The sequence below is a fragment of the Gadus macrocephalus genome, chromosome 1, assembly GCF_031168955.1.
Source record: "Gadus macrocephalus chromosome 1, ASM3116895v1".
Lineage (NCBI taxonomy): Eukaryota > Metazoa > Chordata > Actinopteri > Gadiformes > Gadidae > Gadus > Gadus macrocephalus.
This window is the reverse complement of record NC_082382.1, coordinates 827196-851153: the sequence shown is the minus strand read 5'-3', so window position 1 is coordinate 851153 and position 23958 is coordinate 827196. Positions and strand designations below refer to the sequence as shown.

Sequence of the window (23958 nt, the reverse complement as noted above, 5' to 3'; positions counted from 1 at the left end):
GTCACGAAGACGGAGGGTCTGACAGACTGGGGTTACAGGGCGCTACCGTCGCTGGATCCCGTTCTGTGTGCTGTCTTTGGAGTGAAGCCGGCGAGCGAAAGCTTCGGCGAGCGGCAAGCGAAGGCCCAGGGCAGCGGGCTCATGGGGCTATGTCCCGCCCCACAAGCGCCGGCGAAGGCAATTACGGGGCGAGGGAGAAGCGTGTGACAGCGAGAAACACCTCTTTACTAAAGACGGCTGTTTTTTTCCCCACACAGTTAACACCGGAGCCTCCCGGCCCGACCATAACTGTTTCTTAAGCATCTCCCACCACATATAGGTAGGCCGTCAATAAACCTTGTATTATCGATCGAGCCAGCAATTCATTACCTTTACGAAGGCAGCCTCACCCGGCTTACCGGCCCCGCCCGCCTCCATCGCAGGCTGCGGCGAGCGGCCAGCAAAGGCCTCGGGCAGCGGGCTCATGGGGCGATGTCCCGCCCAACAAGCGCCGGCTATTACGGGGCAAGGGAGAAGCGTGTGACAGCGATAAACACCTCTTTACTAAAGACAGCTGTTTTTTCCCCACACAGTTACCGCCGGAGCCTACCGGCTCGGCCATAACTGTTTCGCACACATCTTCTGCTACGTATGGGCGGGCCGTCAATAAACTTTGTATTATTGATCGAGCCAGCCCTACATTACTTTCCCCTCACCACGTCATGCCTGGCATGACACGTGGCGAGACGGCCGCTAAAACGAGCACTCTGTCTACGAATGACTGCAGCTCGTTCACAGTGTCAGCAGTCTGCTGCCCAGTCACAGTGTTATTCCTCCTCGCGTCCCAACGCTCAGGAGAGAGGAAGCTACACTCTTGTCACAAGCTGAGCAGGCAGGGCATGCCTCTGCTAATGACACACACACCCAGCCCTGTCGGGCAGAGCCCCCCATGGGAGGACTCCCCTTGCAGCGGCGGCAGGGGCTCAAGCGTGGCTCGTTTCCATGACAGCCACATCAAAACAAGAGGCTGCACATCCGCTTTCAGAGCATTACTCAGAATGGCTGAACGCATGCACCCTGGCCAAATGGATGGACAGGCTGATCAGCAAGGGTCACACCCTGCAGTTCACCTCCGTTCCGCCACGATTCAACGGGATTGTGGAAACAACGCTGTCATCCAAGGATCAACAGCTGTCACTTTTGGCGGAGCTCCAGCAGCTTCTAGCGAAAAAATTGATTTCCACGGTCCCGAAGGGGGAGGAAATGCAGGGATTCTATTCCCGTTATTTCCTGGTACCCAAGAAAACAGGAGGGCTGAGACTGATTCTCGATCTAGCCCTATTCAACAAATGCATCGCGGAGAGGCCGTTTCACATGTTAACAATCAGACGAGTGTTACAGTGTGTAAAGCCGGGCGACTGGTTCACCTCAATAGATTTGAAGGACGGCTACTTCCACGTCATAGTGATCCCCAAACACAGGAAATTTCTGCGTTTCTCGTTCCAAGGTTCACATTACCAGTACAACCGTCTCCCGTTCGGCTATTCTCTAGCCCCACGAACGTTTTCCAAGTGCGTGGAGACGGCTCTCCGGCCGCTTCACGCAACAGGAATGAGAGTACTGTTCTACTTGGACAATCTGCTTTTGATGGCTCGCTCCAAGGAGGAAGCAGCTATTCAAACAAAAAAGCTGGTGATTCACCTGTCGAATTTAGGCTTCGCCACAAATTGGAAATAGAGCTCCCCCCTCCCCTCACAGAGTGTGATGAATTAGGGGGTAGAGCTGGATTCAGCTGTAATGAGAGCACGGCTCTCACAAGAGAGGATGGAGACGCTGTCCGCTGCTGTTCCCCGGGCAGCGTCGTGACAGCCCTCTCTGTCATGAGGCTGCTGGGCATGATGTCAGCCGCTCACACGGTGGTGCCGCTGGGGCTGCTTCAAATGAGGCGGCTGCAGAGATGGTTTTCTCGCCTGCGCATCGACCCGGTGCGCCAACGGCGGCGCAAAGTGACCATTCCCCTATCAGTGGGCCCCGATTTGACCCACTGGGGCGATCCCCGAACTCTCGCGAGTGCATATAAATGCATTGGAGCTCCTCACTGTGTTGAAAGTGGTCCAACACTTTGCCCCATTGTTGACGAATCAACACGTAATGATTTGCACGGACAACAAGGCGACAGCAGCATACATAAATCGCTAAGGGGCCGTGTGCTCGGCACAGCTGCTCACCATAGCGAGACAGCTGTTATGCTGGGCGCACACGCACTTGCTCTCCATCAGAGCAGCGTACATCCCCGGTGTCCTGAACAGAGGGGCCGACATATGGAGCGAGTTTGGGAAGGCGGAGGTCGCGCTCCCACAGCGCGAAGGACAATCCCCCACTCGGGGTGGATGCGTTCGCTCACAGACCGTGGCCGAACACACTCCTGTACGCTTTCCCGCCAGTCCCCCTGATTCCCCAAGTCTTGGACCGAGTCCAAGAGGAGCGGCTGTGTATGATTCTCATAGCACCGCAACGCACGAGTGCACCGTAGTTTCCCTGCTTCCAGCGTCTGCTCTCGGGCCGCCGAAGGACCTCCCTTGGCGGCGGGACGCTCTCTCACTGGCAGGGGGAGCAATCATAGATTACCCAGAGATCGGCCAGCGCTTGTGGGCCTGGCCGCTGAACGCGAGCGCCTAGAGGCTCTCGGCCTCTCCCAGGAGGTCGTACGGACCATCCAGGGTGCCAGAGCTGACTCCACCAGAGCGTGTTACTCGGCTAAATGGGCGGCTTTCCAGAAATGATGCACGGAGAGGGGTTGTGATCCCATCTCCTGCCATTTGCCGTGTGTGCTCTCTCTCCTCCAGACACTGATGGAAAGAGGGCTGGCCTTTAGCACGGTTAACACGTACGCGGCTGCTGTTTCATCATGTCACGAAGGCTTCTGGATTAAACTGTTTTTAGTCACCCCTTAATGAAGTGATTCCTAAAAGGTGTGAGGAGAGAGGGACCCGTGACGCGCTCTCTCACTCCACAATGGGATTTAACGCTGGTGCTGCGCGCACTGGTTAAAGCCCCATTTGAACCTCTTGACCAGGTGCCCCTCAAGTTTGTGTAAGCCAAGACAGCTTTGCTGCTGACCCTGACATAAGCTAAGAGAGGGAGCGACCTGTCTGCACTCTCTGTAGCCCCTTCTTGTCTTAGAATATAAGGGGACGGGAGTTCGGCCATATTAATCCCGAACCCGGCTTTTACACCTAACTGTACGTCCACCACCACAAAGTTTCGCTGCGAATTTTTCTGTTCGCTTTGGTCTCTCAAGTCGCTCATGACGTACAATTAAATTATGCAGACGCATTTAAAGGAGCCGTATGCGTTTAGTAGGCCCTACAGACAGCCATATCAAATAGTGAACTCTCCCATACACCTTGGCCATATTGCCGAGACGGTTTTGCTTGTCCGATAAAGTGCTTCGACAACAAGTAGGACAGTGATTCCCCCCAATATAAAAAAAATCCTAAAATGTAGGCTAAATACAACCGAGAACAAAAAACCCTGCGTGCTGTAGTAGTTAAAATATGTTTCACTGATCTGCAAATCATGATGTATTGTGTGTATGTCCAGTCAGACTTGTTCTGTGTGGTCTTGTAGGCTACTGTCCTGTGTGGGCCGAACCACCTAAATCAGGGGTTTTCAAAGTGTGAGAGAGTGAGCCCCCCCTCAGAGAAAAAAAATCAGCTGAGCCCCCCCCCCCCCCCCAATTAAAAAATGTTCGAAAGACCTGTGTTTTGAAAGCTATCTTAATTATTTTACACATTTTAAACATCTCTGATCATAATTTTAAAACAAATATTTTTTAAACATTTGAAACATATTTTTTAAAGGTCCCATGACATGAAAATCTCACTTTGGGAGGTTTTCTACCATAAATATGAGTTCCCCTAGCCTGCCTATGGTCCCCCAGTGGCTAAAACTTGCGTTTGGTGTAAAACTAGCACTAGCTGTTCTGCTCGCCTTTGAAAAAACGGAGGCTCAAGCGCGCTGATTTGGAATGTCTGTGCTCATGACGTCATCAGGAATCTCAGCTCCTTGTATTTCCACAACGAGACTGTCGTGGGGGTTATCTAAGCCATGGTTGAGAAGGAATTGGGGGAAAGGAACTTTGGCTTTGACTCCCTCAAGAACATGAACCACGACATGGAGGAGAAAGGTATTGTTGGCGGCGAATGTCTCCCGCTTGAGCCCCGCTGAGGGACCACCGCCGGAGGCGGAGGTGCATAAGCGCTGCCCGGCAAAGATCCCTTTCTCCTCCTTGTCGTGGTTCATGTTCTTGAGGGAGTCAAAGCCAAAGTTCCTTCCCCCCAATTCATTCTCAACCTTGGCTGAGATAACCCCCAATACGAGTCTCGTTGTAGAAATACCAGAGACGAGAGTCCGACGTGTTATGCGCCATCACACCAACAGCAGAACGGTTATCCAAATAACAAGGAAGTGTCCAACACTTGCGTTACAGTCCTGGAGCTCTATATCTAAATAATATCATATAATATCTATATCATATAACATATTGTGTGCGCCTCCAGACGATATTATGAATCACAATTATTCACCTCAGGCTCCGTGAATAGTGGGGAATAGAGGGATAAAAGACAAGAGATATATCCCTTGTCATTTATCCCTCGTCTTGTCGATTAGTTTGTTTATGTGATGATTTCAAAAACTTTTTTGTTTTTGTTTAAAGCATGCTACACGCGATTGGTTGGTTAGATTGGTGGCATGGAGAGCAAATTAAAATGATTCCCGCTTAAATACGAACGTTCTAGATGTCATCATCATCATCGGGTGCCCATCAACCTACAGCCGCGATTAATACTTCAGCCGACATTTTGTTCAGTGAGTGAATAAAGGTAGGTAGGAACAAAAGTGCCTGCCGATGTTCCCTGGGATCCACGCAAGCGAAGAGCGTCTACATTCCGATTGGCTGTCAGTGTTTGGACGCTGAAGCGAATCATAGTCATTTGCATAAAGTTAAAAAGTTTTCAACTTATTTTTGACGCTCTGGTCGCTCAACTTTGGCCGCTGGTAGCGTTGGTCGCTTTGGTCGCTCTTGCCCATAGAAAGCGAATGACTTCCGGCGATTTGGTCGCTCAATTCGCTTCTGGTGTGGACGTACAGTAAGAGTATTACCAGCTCGTTCAGATCGAGAGTAATAACACTCAATGGTTTCTCTCTCCCTCCTCATCAATCTGAGGAGGAGGCAACAGCCCATCTCTTGTGCCCTGTAAGCGCGCTTGTCTGTTATGTGAAGCGCACGGAGGCTCTGCGCAAATCTCAACAATTATTTGTGCATTACAGAGAACATTCCCAGGGCCTCCCCCTGACGAAACAACGGCTGTCGCATTGGCTGTGTGATGCCATCACACAGGCTTATGTGTCAGCGGGGGCAGAGCCGCCTGAGACTATCAGAGCTCACTCGACCAGAGGAATACATCTCTCGCTCTGCAAAGATGGATGCCTATGGAGGATATCTGCACAGCAGCCTCCTGGGCTTCCCCATGCTCTTTTATTAGATTTTACCTAAGAGACATGTCGCACCTCTCTATGACACACTCAGTTCTAGGTGTCAGAGTGAGTGTGATTGTGGGACTATTCCCCTCACATATTAAACAATGTGAGGTGGAGTCAAATCTTCATGCTGAGAAATCTTGTGTCTAATCAGACACATTAGAGCTGCTCGTTGAAGACGTGCCGTTAGACGCATGAAGTATGTTATGCTACGTCTGACGCATGATACTAGCGCGTATGTAGCTGTGTTTCTGGTACTGATCGGGACCAATGAGGCATAGACTATATCGTGCTTCGCCCTTTAACCCAATAGCGATAGCCTTAAAAGAAGCCTATACGACATAGAGTATAGGCGCAGCTTTTTAAGTGTCGGCCTCATTGTCCTTTAAATAGCTGAAGAAAAGCTGTTTATTGGGAGCGGAACGTCTGCGAACTGCGGACGTGAATGAGGCCCGCGGACGTGATTGAGGCCCACGCTGTTGATGGGTGGGGATTACAAATTTTTCAGTGCTACGGCTCACGCCTAGGGTAAACCCAATACCAATAGTGTTACGTATTTTAAGCACATAAGCTGCCCCCACATAGCCACTAGGAAGCAGGATCGAACACACAAGCTGCATTACCCTCACATAGCCACTAGGAAGCAGGATCGAACACACAAGCTGCATTACCCTCACATAGCCACTAGGAAGCAGGATCGATCACATAAGCTGCAATAACTACTCCAGCCACAGATGGCAGCACCTTTAGACGGGTGACGATGGCGGAGCCATTACGTCACACCGGCCACGCCCACTACACATAGGCCAGGCTCACTTGATAGAAACCAGGACGGAGTTCAGATTGTGGCCAGAATCAATAGGAGTCCGGCCGAGAGCCATGGGCCTTTGCCCGATATTATTCCAACACGCCTTAGATACAATTCCCTCCCTTTTGCTTCATAGTTACCACACCGAAATAAGCCTACTTTAACAAATAAAGTGAGTTAAAAGCGACCAAGGATTGGACTACTTTCTTCAAGAAAAATTGCAACAGTTACCATACCGAAATATGCCTACTTTAACAAATAAAGTGAGTTAAAAGCGACCAAGGATTGGACTACTTTCTTCAAGAAAAATTGCAACAGTTACCATGTCGAAATATGCCTACTTTAACAAATAAAGTGAGTTAAAAGCGACCAAGGATTGGACTACTTTCTTCAAGAGAAAACACTTTATTATTATTCCACCGTGGTTGCGGTGTGAATGTTGAATCAATACCCTGAATCTAGGAAATCTGCTGAACATTTTGAAGGTAGAATGAAGCCTGTAGAATGAAGACGCTGAATCTAGGAAATCTGATGAACATTTTGAAGGTAGAATGAAGTCTGTAGAATGAAGACACTGAATCTAGGAAATCTGATGAACATTTTGAAGGTAGAATGAAGTCTGTAGAATGAAGACACTGAATCTAGGAAATATAATAATTACGAATGAATGGGACTGAACAATTGAATGATTCTGAATTTAGAAGAACTGAAGCTAAATTGAATTAACAAATCTGAAGCTGAATGTTGAATCAATACACTGAATCCAGGAAATCTGCTGAACCTTTTGAATGTAGATTGAAGTCTGTAGAATGAATTATGAATGAGTTGAAGGGTTCTGAAGTAATACTGCTAAAGTCTGCTGACGCTGAAATGCTCCGCTCTACTGCTGAAGTTGAAGGTTGAATCAATACCCTGAATCTAGGAAATCTGTTGAACATTTTGAAGGTAGAATGAAGTCTGTAGAATGAAGACACTGAATCTAGGAATTATAATAATTACGAATGAATGGGACTGAACAATTGAATGATTCTGAATTTAGAAGAACTGAAGCTAAATTGAATTAACAAATCAGAATCAGAATCAGAATCAGAATTATTTTAATGGCCAAGTATATTCACACATACAGGAAATTGACTTGGTGTGGTTGGTGCATAAGACATGAGACATAACATAACAACAAAAAAAGCATAAACAAGAACAAAGGACAAATGTTTTTTAAGATAATAATAAATAATAATAAATAATTGGGCATAGAAGGGCAAGTTAGTTTGAGTACGTAAACCCAGAGTCATTGTGATGCAGGGGGCTTGTTTGTGAGCCCAACTGCCGTGGGGAAAAAACTATTCAAGCGGCAAGAAAGAGTTGGATCGCGGTCTGCACGTAACAGCTGAAAGCCGGTCAGCTGTGCTGCAGAGTCCGGTGTAGATTCAGTCAGCCAGGATTCCGTAAAACACATGACAGAAGAGAGAGAAAAGTCCCTATTAGTCCTGATGAGAAGACGTAGTTCATCAATTTTGTTGCAGAGTGAGCGGACGTTGGAGAGGATTATACTCGGTAAAGGCGACCGCATTCCTCTCTTCCTAAATCGCACCAGGGCTCCTGCGCGCTTTCCTCTCTTTCTCCGTCTCACTGTGAGACCAGGGCCTTGGATAAGTAGGTCTTGTAAGTCCACGGGAGAGGCGAGAAAGTTGGGACATAAATCCGATGGTGTTGAGTCCCTGATGTTAAGGATCTCATCTCTCGTAAAAATTATCCGTGACATCGCCATAGCAACACAATAACAAAAATGGAAAAACCTAAAAAAGTCCGAGTTGATCCGTAATAAACAGAATTAAAACTAACAGTTTGTGACAATAAGACAATAAAACAAAATAATCCGGTTTGATTCGCAATAAACTAAATTATACACTATTAAAGACTAAAAACAAACACAGAAGTGTGCACCAACACACCGAAGCAGCCATACGAGGCGCCATCACCAATGAATGAAATGAATGAAATGAATATGAAGACTTTGAAAAGTTTGGAAATGTTGAATAATGCGCACAAGATGTGAGGTTGCAATAAGCTTGGACCTACAGAAATAGCTCCCTCACACTCAGTTGATTACTTGAGTTGCTACGACATGCTCCACCATGTAAACCTTTGAGTCAAACCATTTGTAATGCCCACGTACCTCTTGGTTAATCAGACATGATAAATTTTTTAGTCACTTCATTTACATTTTATTACATGAAAATATCAAAGCATAAAACTAACATGAAAACAAAGCTCAACTTTGGGTCCCATCAGACTATCACACATTTGTGTGTCTATCATCAGCCTTAGACTCTCCAAGCATTAAAGGAAAAACTCTTTAAAACCCTTATTAGGGGAAAAAGGAGAAACCTTTAGGTAGGCCAAGTCAAAGAGAGATCCCCTACCAGGACGGCTGAGCATGCGACGTGTGTGTGTGTGTGTGTGTGTGTGTGTGTGTGTGTGTGTGTGTGTGTGTGTGTGTGTGTGTGTGTGTGTGTGTGTGTGTGTGTGTGTGTGTGTGTGTGTGTGTGTGTGTGTGTGTGTGTGTGTGTGTGTGTGTGGTTAGTGGGAGGGTTTTGGGAGTCTCTGGTTCATGAGTGACTCGCCAGTGAATAGCCAGGTGACAAAGGGCAGTGACTGCCTGGAGTTAACCTGCTCTTGGTCCTGAAGAAGGGGTTAGCTGTCTTTGGGGTTTGCATCGGGAGTTCTGCAGAAATTCCTTTCTTTGCTTTGGAAGTGAGTCCTGTCTCCAGCTGGATGACTGACAGCAACAGTCGTGTCTTTGTTGTGTTGAACTCTCCATTTGCAGAAGAAGTAGACTCTTTCAAAGTAGACTGCTGTTAAGATAAAAAGGAAAATGTTACGATAAAACAACATGAACCAACTGTGCATTTAATCACCAACAGAAGACACGAGTCCAAACGTTAAGAATAAACTCTACTTACAGATATGAGTCGCAGAGTAGAGCTGCTACTGAGTCGCTTCAGTTGAACTCTCCATGCAGACCCTCAACCCGACACAGGCCAAGTGAGAAAAGAGCAGCAGCAATTAGTCACATACATGGTTTTCACATTATAAGTTCCATCAACTGTTTAAGGTGTGCATGCAATTAAATTTATAAATTGTACTTACAAAATGCTCGGTTCCATCTCAAAATGATTGAATGTCGCTTCTGCACTCGGCCTCGCAGTGTCACTAGGCCCATCCATTCCAGGTCCATCTTCAACCCCTCCCATAGCCTGAAATCACATCCAAATGTGCATGTTTTATTCATCTTACAATGGATATATGAGGAAAACCGATAACAATCAAACCATTACAGACATTATAAGAGTCATGCAACATTTATATTCGAATTACATAGTGACATACATGTGATGTCACCATTGCAGAGAACTGTAAAGGACAATGATGACCACTGATTGGTCCCTCTCTGACTTCTCTGTCTGTCAGGCTTGTACTTTCCTGCGTTTCCTGAAGCCCTGTAAGAATCTGGGACGTGTAAAATTCTATTTTATGTGATATCAAGGCTGATATTAAAAGGGATCATATTAAAAGCTCAACTTCCTTTAGTTTGCTATGTGTGGATCATTTTAACTTTGCCGCCCAGAACAATATAATATTTATTTTAAACCATTTTTACATTTGTTAGAAATTTTTTTGGACTGTTTTAGGTGAGATTGTCCCTCCATCCCTCCCTCCCTCAGCCAAGCAGATGTTGCAGCTTGGCTGACAGGACAATCCCACCCATTAACTCATTTCAGTATTTTTCGTATGTTTGGTTTGAGTGATATTTTTGTTTGAGTGATATTTTTGTTTGAGTGATATTTTGAGAAAAAATGAATAACTGCTAACTTTAACTTTAATCTGTTTTATCTCATGAACTCAATTTGCAACGATCAATGCATTTCACAATGCTTTGTTGTTTGACACTTAATTGATATTTATACATTTTCTGATGTTAGTGTACAGTAAACAGGATTGTGGTAGCTGTAATACGATTGTTGGACACCAGAATGGAGACATCGCTGCGGTCGGGAGATGTAAATGCTGTCCAACAGTGTATTTTTATCCGTGGTAGCAGCGGTGATAAGTTGCGCGTAACCTTTAGTACGAAACAGTTCATAAATCGGCTTGTTTGCACCGGACAACAGATTTTCATTGAAGTCTCCGCACACTATGATTGGGTGATGATCCATGACTTCAAGTGAATCTAAAAGGCTTTGCAAGTTTTTTAGAAATAAGTGCACACTGTAGCTCGGAGGCCAGTAGACGGCAGCAATCAGCGCAATAAACGGGGCTTCAAGTTTAATGACGGTAAACTCGATATCTGTAGCGTTCTGTATGTAGCGTTTTTCACTGACTCGGATGTGGTTTCTCACATAAATAGTAACTCCGCCCAATATCATCCGACTGCAGACACAAATGGGCGTTCCCGTGTCGTGGGCGTTCTCGTTCACGCAGACTAAAACGCCCCCCCGGCGTTCTCGTGTGGTGGGCGTTCTCGTTTACGCAGGCTGGAACGCCCCGTTCTTCTTCGTCGATCTAGTAGTATGGGCAGCATAGAACTGACGTTAGCGCCCCCTTCTTCTTCGATCTCGTAATACGGGTACGTTAGCCAGCTAGGCCTACAGAATGTTAGCTTACATTTATGTGTCGGATCTCGGCCCACACTTTGCATCAAACTTGATGCAACACGATCATTACAGGGAGGCTCCATGATCTCAAGTTCATTATCTTCTGGGTTAGTATAGGTAGGGTATTACCGTATTAGGTATAAGTGCGATGTTTGATATAGTTGTTTAAGAATATGCCCAAATTAAATAATGAATAGATTAAAATAACACTTGGGACATTATGCAGTTCAAATCCAGTTACCAGACACTATGAAGGCTCAAACAGTAGGCCATTTGACTCCCAAGTGTTCACTTACTTTTCCCACTGAATGTTTTCAATAAAGACAAAATACAGTAATTGCTCTGTAACAATTAACCTTACAACATACATCGTAGGCACAAATGTATGTTATACATCGTATAGCATTTGTCACAAAAACAAAAAAGAAAGGAGTAATAAAATACCAGCATTTCTGGGCAGATACATTTACTACAGTAGTATGTACATTTACAAATGGAAAGGATTGCAAAAAAAGACGTCCCAAATAAAACAAAAAAGGAGTAATAAAATAACATTATGCTAGGCAGACATCTTTTATGACAAACCTGCCATATGCAACGTTCCTCAGTACCAGGGGTGCGCTTGGCCAATTCTTCTTTTTTGAGAAGCCTTTGAGGCGTAGCGCAAGGCCACTGCCACAGCCTGCATTGTTGTAAATCTTTCTAACCGTTATGTATATGAGATTGTCTTTATTAAGCTTAATGTCCCCTGCCAAACTGTCATTTATATACTGTATATGGAAGGATGGAGAGGCTTGATTAGTTCTCGGAATGTGTTTGAAACTGTTGCATATTCTCGAAGAAAGTTGTCCAATCCCGGGTTGCTTTAAACTCACTTCATTTATTATAAAGTCGTCGGCATGTTTCGGCATGGTAAGTGAAGCTATACGGAGGGAATTGTAGCTAAAGAGTGGAACACGTGTGAGAGATAATAACTCTGGCTACTATGGGCCACGGGCAGAGGCCCGTGACCCTTCGCGGGTGTCGCTGCAAATCTCTGGTCTCTTCACACTGGGTGCACAGGTAAGAGACCGTTAAGTGGGCGTGGCCTAGTGGGCGTGGCCGGGGTGCCGTACTGGCTTCGGCTTCTTCGTATATATAAAAGCGCTGCTATCTGTGGCTGGAGCAGCCTCCAATAAGGTCTTGCTCCCCTTGTGGCTATGTATGGTATTTACGGCTAATATGTTTGGTCCTGCATCATTGGGTCTATGTGTGGGTAGCTTAGATTCTTAAAATACGTAACAAAACCCTGTTGAACACGCCAAGCATCGCCATGTCCAGTCTCAGCGTCTCTTGTACAATTTGCTGAAGGACTTCGGGTGGTAAGAATGGCCTGTCCTCTGTTGTGCCAGATTGGAGCGTGTGGCTGAGATGGGGAGATGGAGAGGGTGAGCTTGGTGTGCCAGCGAGAGAGCCGAAAAAGAGTGAAGGAGAGCGAGAGAGAGGGAGAGAAACAGGGATTATAATCAACCTTCAATTCAATCACACAAGCCCAGACCAACACTACCCACACCATTAAACAAAAAGGCAGTCACTGATCGATCAAAAGTCTGAGAAAGAGCAAGAGAGAATATACGTAAATAGAAAAGTATGGACATAGTATGTAATACCTTTCACTGCTTAGTGATTGGAAGGTGTGACTGAGATGGGGAGATGGAGAGGGTGAGAAGGAGCCAGCTAGTTCCGCAGGGCTAGAGACAGAGAGACAAGTGTATTGGCTACGATCTTCGTGAGCACCAAAAATAAGTAAATAGCAACATGGACACAGTATATAAACCTTTCAAGCATAAAGGTCTCCAACAGCTGTCCAACCACCACCTCCTGATAGAGAGCATGTCCCCTGAAAAGTAAAGTTATGCTTTAAATGACTTCATAGCCTAATACAAATCCATGTTACAGTACTGTTTAGCAGTGTACCATGGCAGTGTAAATTATTGTGAAGATGTAGCCATCTCCTCCCGTAAGTGCAGTACCTGAAGACAAAGTAATGTGTATGACCTATGATGCATGTTAATTGTAGCCTCCAGTAAGGATGACTAAATTATTAAAAGCCTTATATTTCATGCTACACATCTGATTGAGATTTGAAAGAACTCACTTCACTGAAATCATATTGCTTTTGAGGGTAGAATACATTGCGTACTGAAATTAACGTACAAATGAGTTAGCTGTTTTACAGTCATCATTTCTGAAAATAATGCATCTCACCATCAGCATAAACACCCAACAGCTGTTGCTCTGATACTGGTGAGGTGCGTCCTGTGGTGGTAAAAGGGGAATGTGATTTGTCAATGATTCTTATTAGTATATAATGCTTATAAACTATAAAGTGATATCCACCCTCATTTTGTAGCTCCATACAAAAAGTGCACAATGCACTTTCAACAAGCATTTAGCAGCAACCAGGGCCCATCAGCGTCACATAGGAACACTTCATTAAATCATAATAAACAATCTAGAGGCCTGCCTGTCTACCAGTGAATGCTACTCTACGAGATGCAATGAATCGTGCGCCAGCCACACGTTTTACCTCGTCAGCCAAGTAAAGTCCCTTCCATGGTCCATTGGACAAAGCATGTGCCAGGGTACTGAAAAGGTTTGGAAGACGTGTAAGTTGCAATTCATATGCATCGTCATCAACACGCATTCAGTACACACTACGCTTCGGTTTCACCCAAGGGTGAATTAAAAGTACATGTTTTCCTAAACGTTGGTCATCAATGAGGTAATAAAGTAGTAACTAAGGGCACATCTGTCATCTGTTTTTCAGAGCGCTAACGATCTTTATTCATTCGTTGCGCCGCGACCAAACGGACAGAATTCTCTGATATGCCATGCATGTAAACATACAAGTTAGTTTAGACGTACTAGTACGTTTACATGCACAGTTTAATCCGATGCGTGTGTCACCACAACGAAGCAGAGTGGCCGCGATTTCATGCCTCTTACCATGCCAGCTGACACCTTAACATCCAACTTAACAATGTACTTTGGTAATGTTAACCTCACAGTAAAATAATCGGCAAAGCCTTCGCTGCAAACTTTACCCTCTACCTACAAACCGTCTTAAACGTTGCTGATTTCTGAATAGTATATGCAACGTTTATGGACGATAACACAGCATTCGCTGCTACCGAACCATGCTTGTCACGAGTATTTATATCGGATTCGAATTCGGATACAACGATACCACAGCTAAATCAGTGATTTAAATGAGAATACTTCACAGCCAATGTTGTCAAATAAACAATATCATACTTACTGACATAATCTCTCATCATAACCCTTTCGTTTTTCTGGAAAGTTACTACGAGGTAAAACCGCCAAAAAAGGAAGGGGCATACCTTGCGAAACTCCCTCAGTTCTTCTTGATTGATTGAAACGCTACAGGAACGCCTGATGGGCGTTTTTGTGTCATGACGGAAACGCCCGATGGGCGTTTTTGTGTCATGACGGGAACGCCCAAGCCTGCAGCTGGACCCTTCTCACTCCGCCACCATTTTTGTTTGAAATGTGAGGGCAGTTTGTGTAAGAGACATTCCTATTACGGTGAAACAATGTGTAACCTTCCAAGTGGATACTTTCGGAAACAAAAGATCCTTGCAGGTGAGTTTCTGCGAGACAAAGTTCATGATGACTTTTGATGTCAGCGACGTGAGCCGGTAGTCCTTCGGTGTTATGATGGATGACGGTGAGAACGTCCTGTCGGTTTAATGTCGCCGAGATATGAAATAGAGGCATAATGTGCTGAAGTGAAGCTTCTGTCATGGTCGCAAGACCTGTGTGAACTTCTGGATTGGCATATATTTTTTTCTCATCCAAATCGAGAATATGTAGTCCACTGAGGGAAGTTACTCTGCTGAGAGCCACATAGGCCATGCCGGGTTCAAAGATGTGTTTTAGCGATACTGCTGCTGAGGATTTGGTCATACCTTGAACCTTGTGTATTGTACACGCAAACGCAAGTTTTAGAGGAAACTGTCTGCGAACCACTCCCCTTTGCTTCAGATTCTCTTCGTCTCTCTTAATGTACACGATATTGTCAGCTGCACTTACATTGTTGGGATTTCTCGACACATCCAGTTCTAGACCGAGTTTACTGACATGTGGACCGTCATCACTGATCACTATTTCCGCAATACACGCAAAAGTTCCGTTGCACAGACCAGACTGAACATTGACGTTTCTGGTAAGCATGACGCACCAATGGCAAGTTTCAATGAGTCAGCGAGCTCTCGGTTGTTCCCGTGAAAAGGTGTAGCTTGTTTTGCCATTCTTCCAGTTTTGGGATCTTTCTTATAGTCGTGGGCATCTATCTTTATGATGTCCGAGTGAAACAGCGCTAGCGTTGTTGAATTATGGGCATCAACCTGTTTGTTTGTGGCAAAAATATGCAGTATGTCTTTTGGACAGAGTGCTGGGACCGTGACAGCCTGTGAGAGCAAAGCTTTGTCCTGTCCTGACAATACATCATCTTTCTCTTTGACGCGGATGCGGTTTAGCGTCTCGGCAAAAGCGACATCGTCTTTCTGGCGCATGATCTCCGTCAATGTGATTATCTGAAATTGGTCACGCCAGAGGTCGATTCGAGTGGGATCGTACACGCACAGCGGTTTCGACTGTCTGACCGGGGGAAGTTGATAAAAATCTCCGACAGCGAGAACTGACATTCCACCAAAAGGTCTTTGATTTCCCTTAATTTGTTTCAATCGCATGTCTACGTAGGCAAACAGATACTTTGAGACCATAGATACTTCATCAATGACTAGTATCTCAGCATTTGAAAGATCTGCCCTGACTTCGTCTAGTTTATTGCCAAGGCCTTGGAAAGGAGGCTTTAAATTTCTCGGTAGCTTGAAGAGACTATGCAATGTCACGCCGGATATGTTGAACGCCGCAGTACCAGTGAAAGCCGTGAGGAGTACGGAAGGTTTGGAAATGTCTGCTTCTTCTGCGTTACGGGGAAGTCGAGACAATATTTTGGATCCTTCTGCGTGGATGCATTTGATGAGGTGGGACTTGCCTGTTCCAGCACCGCCATTGATATAATAGAAGAACCGTTCTTCATTTGAACCACAGACACGCTTTATGCACCAGTCTCTGATGGCATAGAAAACAGACGCCTGCTTTTGGTTTAAGCTTCGATACATTTGTTTCAACACTGTCGGATCCATCTCAGGGGCTTCACTCATGATGGCAGCTTCTGGTCTATTTTCTGACCTAAGGTTATAGTCTGGCACATTCTCTTGGACGTTATCCTCATCGGCTGGTCTCGCGTCAAGTTCTTCAATGCACTCTAACCTTTGCAGTTCACATATAGGAGCCAGATTACACCATTCGTTTCTTATGCAACCATTCTGTTCGTACTCTGCGATGGCACTTTCGATGTCTTCCCTGTGTTTCTCATATTTCTCTCGGTTTCGTTTCACAATGTCAGACACTAGCTCGGCGTACTCTGAACCAGGTAGCTGAACGCCTGCATGGTCATGAAAGGACTTGTAAGTGGGGAAGTTTATGGACTTGAGCTGTGTCTCTGAGCGATAAGGCAGGTAAAGCTTTAGCAATGTGCCGTGAAATTGCTCAGGTTTCTTTTCCTGTGAGACATGGTAATACTTGATGACAGCGGGCTTATCCTTTGTTCTCTTCTGAACGAATCCCATTTCATTGAGCAGGGGAATAGCTTTTGCACCTTGGGCCTGTTTGCCATAGACAATTCTACAAGTGGCAGCGAAATCAGCCAAACACATTGACTCAAACTCTGGCGATTCTGGTCTCGATTTGTACTTGTCCGGTAAGCCGGTCATCCACACATTAACCGAGTCTGGTGTTTTGTTCTCTAGGTGCGGCATGGGATAACTCATTTTCAGCGAGTTGTCATCGGTCTGTACAAATATCACGCTGCGGGAACACCGTTTCATGTTTAGACTACATGCACGAGCGACGCACTCTTGAGCACTGACCTCTCTTTTTTTGGAGTACGCCTGCATCACTTGTTTCATCTCGTCACTTTCATTGAGATTTTCATGATTTGAGTTCTCAATCATTGTCTTAAGGTATTCGCTTAAACCGTGCTCGGCCTTGCTGATGTAGCTGCAGATATAGGCAATGCAAGAGTACGGGTTTAGAATATACTGTATATCCATGTTTGCGTCCCACGCTAAGAGCAGTGTTGGATTATAGCCGTTTACGTAAGCTTCTTTGGGATCACGCTTTAGTACCACCTCACTTTTTTTTGCATTAACACAGAGACAATCCTGGTATTGGTCAACTGTAAGATCGCACAAGGACAATATCTGCTCTAAACTCAGAGATTCGCTCTCGGGATTGTTAAGCAACCGGTTTAGTGCTGTGAGCTTTCTTATCGCCACCGACGTTCTTTCATTTTCACCGTCGCATTCTTCAGATCTTACTATCATCGTCTCGGGGGAAGGTAATTTCGGAAATCCAAAACGGCAGTTGGCCCCGAGATATTTAATACACGTCTTTGAGTGTTTCTTGCTGTGCATTTGAACCCCGCTAACTTTTTTGTGAAGTTCAGGTTGCGTGTTTGGATCAGGCATCTCGGCAGTGATGTATTTGGAAATGAAATCGCAAACCGTCTTATCCGAGTCTTCCTCAAACACTGGCGCTCCTTCTATCCAAATTAGACAATGTATGTGAGGGGAACCTCTGTGCTGAAATTCTAAACGGTAAAAGTAATCAACGACTTTGCCAATGGGTTGTGCAGGTGACATGATCAAATCTCTGAACAGCGCTTCAACGCGTTTGTCAAACATGCGTATCGTTGTCACAGGATTACTTCGCAAAATATCGCATTTGGACGACCAGTCGAGCTCATCGAAATTCACTTGTTGCCTTGTTGAGTTTTAATAGCGGTAATTATTTCTTTCCAGCGCATTTCGGCTGCAGAAAATGTACAGAAGAAAGTCGGTGTTCCACATTGCCCTATCATCGCAAACAAGTCTTTGGTAGTTTGTTGCCAGTAGGCGGGGCTGCCTCGCAAAACTTTCATGAATCGAATTGCGTCTTTGTTACGTACCAGTTTTTCAACCTCGTGTTCGTCTTGCAACATTGCATTGTTTATTTTGCGACCGTCGCGGGTATACGGTTTTCCTTTGCGCAATTGTATTGACATGCTGGAGGTGGCCTGATATATTTCTTGTACAAACTGTGCAAAGAACAAATAGTTTGTATCTCTTGCAAAACGGTCGTCGATGCAGCAGTCTACTTTTGAAATAACTGCACTAACTGGAGTTAATTTCTTTGGACGCTCTTCATCGATTGTGTTTTTGCTCGTCGGAAACTGAACGGGGAAAGCCATCGCCTCAAGGTTAGGAGTTTTGAAAAAGCTTACTGGTTTGTTTCCTTCAGCGGGCGCAACCGAATATATTCCTTCGCTAAAGCTCAAAATTTCCTCTGAAATGTCAGTTGGCTGCAGACATGACTCGAGAGCAATGCCGCCATTAGGTTCATCACCCTCCTGTTGATTGCTGTTTGACTGCTGACTTAATTAAATTGAATCAATAGCCTGTTCATTGTTTTCAGGTTCTGCCTCGCAAAGTGCACCGTTCTCAAAGCTGTCAATTTCCATCATATCTTCAGCATTAAAATCCGTGTCATCTATGTTTTCAGTCTCTTCGTCCTCATCTAGAGTTGGATCGCATAATTCAGCCTCATCTCTGATGGTTATGTCGTTGTACTGTGGATGGACCTCTTTAAGCTTAAGCAAAGCCCTCACTAGTTTAGTCCAGGTTACAGTTTGGAATAGCTGATGACCTTTATAACACAAACGTCTCTTTAGCTTCACTCTCAAGACTTGAGATTCACTTCTAAGTCTGGGCAAGGCATTGACAGTTTCCTGCACTTCTGATGGGACACATATTACATTGCCATGAATGGCTCGTTGTTGACCTTTGGGAAGCGGGATTATTTTGGCAAACGTGATGTATTTGCTAATGAGATGTCTCTCCAATATGTTTAAGTCACACAGTTCAGGTGGAATATCTGCGAGCTGTAAATTATTTGCGATGGCGAGTTGTGGCATGCGGCCATTTTTAAGATGTTCGTGACAACAGTGACAGATCCACTCTCTCTTTCTCTCATTTGGTACATTGCACTGCTGTGGATTTTCACATGAATCATTACAAACGTGAACAAACTTCCCTGTAAGGCAGGTTTCAACAACATCTGTGTTCTGAGTATACTTTGACCTATCGCAGTATCGCACTTGATTTGCAAACAACGCACGGTGGCAAACTGTACATGCAAAGGTCGGCCCATTTTTGATGTTGGATCGAAAAACCTCAATAGCATCCGTGATCACATTGTTATCCATTTGGTTCGGCCGACTGTCATCCATTTGGTTGGGTCTTCTGATTACGTTTCTGTACTTTTGTCTTATTTTCATTGCACAATACATGTTGTAAGTGTTGGGAAAAACGGTCTGTCTAGTTACTGGACCAGATGAAATGAGACGGAGAGGTAATAAAGTCTATCGGCACGAGGACCTTGGATTTATTAAGTAAAGTGGCAACGGTTATACAGAGTCATAAAGCGTGAGAAATCGAATATGTCTAAGTCCCTAATCAGCGCTGATGGTTCGTCCAGAGCTTCGCCTCCGTGGAAGGTCTGCTGCAGAAGAAGGGGATGAGTTCCTGTGTGATACACTCTTATGCTGTATCCTCCTCTCGATGAGGTGTGTGCGTTTGAGATGTGTATGGTTCTGTGTGTCTTTGGTTGACCTTGCCTCCCAGGCCCTAGTGTATGCATGTGTATCTTCTTGTGTTCTTCCTGACGGGGGAGAGCCTCACAGAGTCTCCTGCTTGTGGCCCTCCCGTTCTGAGGATGAAACGGTGCATTGTCTGAGTGTTTACCATTTGCCGGGAGGAGAGATGGGGCCTTGGTTCTGGCCTTCACCTGACCATGTTCTCATGTGTGTGTTATGTGTTAAAAATTGACTATATTGTAACGTGACTGCCATGTGTTGTGCTCCTCAAGCTAGGGTGGGAGTTAGCTATATTTATAATGTACATGTGATGTGCTCAGCAGGTTATTTTGCCCAACATAAGTCATGCCAAACGAATGGTTGTTACTGTATTTATCGCCCATGCGTCGTCTCATTGTTTCTTTCTGTTTGGATCTGAATGCAGGGTCGTTTGCATAACGATTGGTAATATAAGACTTTCGGGTTTGCCTGAAATGAGCATTTAAGCGATAGCGGGTGTTGGTGTATGACCTCTGCCTCTGATTAAAGCTTTTGTCTTGACTGTAACGGTGTGTAATGTGAAATTTCTGTCTCTGCCGGAAGTTAAAGTCTCTTTGATAGCGAGTGGCTATGTAGGACATCTTTTTTTTTCTGTAACAGTTGGTTTCACAGGATTTTCTCTTTTTGTCAAGATATTTATCTTTAGCATACCTTTCCCTCTCTTTTCTGTTTTTTTTTTGTTTTGGAGTTTCAACATTTTTGCTATGTATAGCTTTTGTCACCTCCAAAGCCTTAAGTCTTTTTTCCAACCTTACCCTTTGTTCTTTTGAATATTTTGATAGATTTGGCATCTGTTGGGGTTTGTCAGATGTATCGCATTTCACCGTAACTTCACCGCTACAAACGAGCATGAGTTCAATTGCGTCTGATATGTCATCACAGGGAGTGCACTCAGCAGTATCTGCATTAGAGTCTACATTTGCCAAAACTCCATCTACAGAGAATTCGTCCTCACTGTTAAAAAGCACAGGAACGAGCTCATATGGTGCATAAGGGCTGGAGCCTAACATAGTAAAGCTTGCAATCAACTTTTTTACCAGGTCATTTAAATGCGTGAAACATGACAGCTGTGCCGGGGACATCTGGGCCAGAGGGAAGTCCATCAGGTCGTCGAGTGTGTGGGTCAAAATAGCCATACCTTCCATGCCGGTCTCGGAAAACAGCGATGCACTGAGAGGTCATTACCAGCAGAGCGGAGTTCACGTCAGAGGTCAAGCACTGAAGTCTCGCTGCAAGGTTGAGGTATTCGCCTACTTCAGGAGAAGATACAAACGTTCCATACATTGAGTTACACTTTGTCAGCACATGCTGCTGTCTTTGGCCAAAAACAATCTCAGGGAGTTCCTGTATATTCAAGTGTCCATGCACCATTGTTCCATCGACACATAACTGTCCCAGTGTAAGGGCATACATTGCATGGCCGCGATCCAAAATCTGCGCTTTGCAGGTGATGTAACTCGTGCAGGAAAGCTAGAAATGTCACAGAGTTACAGGTGCACTGACTGTTTTTTGAATCAATATATCTATGATGGCTCTGACTGTAGGATGCTAACACACATGTCACATTAGCATGAGAATGGTCAGGAAAATGTACTTCTCTGTTGCTGTCAGGATCACAATTCTGCACATGTTCAGCTTGTGTTTTGAGCGGAAACTCACCAGACTTACTCCACCTTACTTTAGCCGCTTGGGATCTTTTGCTTTTCTTTGGCATCTCTTCAGCGTGAACTACAGGGAGCGTGAAAAAAGCGAGTGACAATAGGTACAGAAGGAGATTTCTCAAAACAAACCAGTTTGTAGCGAGATGGTACTTTCTATTTCAAAAAGAAAGATTTGTTTTTTTTTCAAGTTTCTGTTTTTTTTTTCAAAGTGTCAGGTTTTTTCAAAGGGTCGGGTTTTTTCAAGTTTGTTTGTTTTTCTTGTGCATTTCCGGAGAAATGAGAAACCAGTAATGATAGCGGTAAATAAGGTAGAGAGAAATAGGGTAGAGACAGGTAGAGGATAGGCAAGCCGTTTTACTGAGCGGTCTCAAAAAAGAGACATCAAAAACGCCATAAGAGGAGATGGGGTTCGGGGGTAGCGAGAAAGATGGGGTAGGGGGTTTGGATGGTAAAAAAAACAGCAGGCTGCAGGGCCAATAGACGTCTTCTTTGTTCATGTACAGTGTTTAAACCGGAAAGAAAAGAAAGCAAACATTAACTTAATTAAAGGGGTTATTGCATGAATCTGCTCAGCATGTCTCTGTCAACATTGGCTGGTATACACAGTACTTAGTTATAATGATAAAAGGCAGACATACACACAAGAAAAGAATCAGTTAACTAATGTCAGTTACAAACACTGCCAGTATATAATAGAGGGACTGCAATACAAATGGTTCCTCTGTGCTTAATATTAGCCTATATTAATGAGCCCCAGATAATTATATATTATTAGGCTATTAATATATAGGAGAGAGAGAACCATAACTTGCTCAATTTTCAACCGATTTACAAACGGTTTGCTTTCTTACAAACGTTATTAACGTGGCTATAATCGTGTACCCAGTTGAAAATTATATTATTATTATTTTTAAATTATTCACAAGTATGCAGGGTCATTAACAAATACAATGTGTCATAACTACATCTCTGGCGTTCATAAAAATGTAGCAAGTTATGGTTATTTAAAAAGTGTACCACTTCCAACGCAATGTTATGGGTGAGCAGCTGACTGTGGTAAGCTGGCCGCCAGTGGTGACGTTCGAGACATCTAGTGTTCTATATATATATCTATGGGTCTATTCACCTTATACTCGCCTTAATGTTGACTAAAGGCTAACACTGCTAGTCATATACATTGCCAGACACAGGCATCTGAGTAACGGAGTTCAGATTTGCTTTTACTCACCAATCAAACCGAAGCAACGAGTTCTCTGGATGGTCTCTAGAAGATGAAACAACATATTAGACTAGGTTTATCTTTTCTTTTAAATTGAACATATAAACGACATGAAACTACTAGAAAGAGAGAGTTAAACACACACACACACACACGCGCGCGCGCGAGCGCGTACGAGGCTGAATCCATGGCGTATGCCGTGTGTTTTCCCGCCGATGTGTTTTCCCACCGATGTGGTATGGTTACAATGTGGTATGCTTACGCTGTTGAGAGATTAATTAAATGGCCTATATAACTTGACTACCAACAATTATTAAAGTTTAACATTTTGTTTAACAACTGACCGCTTGAATTTCAGGTTGTAGGCCTACTTTTTTCTCAGTGGCATTTTTACGTTCGCTCGCGCTTCAATCTTGTTCTCGTTTAAGAACAAAGGCGGTTGCATTCAGTTTATTGCTGCGTTATCGTCGTCATCTTCTAGAAGAAACGTCTTCTTTAAGATTTGAGACCAATGTTATTTGAGACAAGTCTTATAGATTTGCCTAACGTGTAGCCAAAGCGGCCAGTAAAAGGGACTTAGCGTATATTTGGGACTCTGCTTTCCATTGAACGGGTAACTAATGTGACGCAGTGACTGCGCAAACTTTGGCTAACTGCTTTTATTTTCGAATGTTCTGCCGCTGTCACATTTAATTCGCGAATATCATTTTCGTTTGGTTTTAATATATCAATTAAATACTTTCCAGTGTTTTTAAAGAAGATTATCGAAATAAACGGTATAAAGACAGGTTCATATATGTGACTTAAGGCCGATTTAGGGTCGTTTTAGACGCAGAGACGTAAGCACGTATTTTACACAAGGGACTTGTTTTAGACAAGTTTTGATTTACGGTTCCTTTACGGTTCCTTAAGGATTGCGCGTGTTGCAAGGGGATTCTCCGCCAGAACAGTAGGGGGAGCAACGAACGAATCTGTGGGCGTGGAAGTGGAAATCGCTGGCTTGTTTATATTTATGCACTTCCAGTATTTTCGACGAGAGTAGCAGTAGCTAAGTTTAGGTTAGCGGTCTTTTTCCACACTCTGAACGATGTTAAGGTTGCTGTAAAACCGGAAATGTGAGACTCCTGAAGTGATGTGGTAAGCTGGCCAATCACAGTCTGCGAGCTGCGTAGGGCCGTAGTGTTTTAGTCGCATAGTCAGGAATTTTGGGCGACGCACTTAAGCACGTAAGGGGGGGTATTTTACCGCGCAAGGGGGGGTTATGTAATTTACGCGTTACGTCTAAAACA

The 23958-nt window shown here is 44.5% G+C and overlaps 2 long non-coding RNA genes across 2 annotated transcripts; one reads left to right on the top strand and one right to left on the bottom strand.

Moving 5' to 3' along the window:
* Window positions 1–8334: 8334 nt before the first annotated feature.
* On the top strand, window positions 8335–9485 carry LOC132465077 (uncharacterized). Its single transcript, XR_009527450.1, has 2 exons — window positions 8335–8797; window positions 8916–9485. It is a non-coding gene; the product is annotated as an uncharacterized LOC132465077 (long non-coding RNA).
* LOC132465070 (uncharacterized) lies at window positions 9045–9808 on the bottom strand. Its single transcript, XR_009527448.1, has 4 exons — window positions 9788–9808; window positions 9482–9588; window positions 9295–9356; window positions 9045–9186 (listed from the first exon to the last, which is right to left on the bottom strand). It is a non-coding gene; the product is annotated as an uncharacterized LOC132465070 (long non-coding RNA).
* Window positions 9809–23958: the final 14150 nt, after the last annotated feature.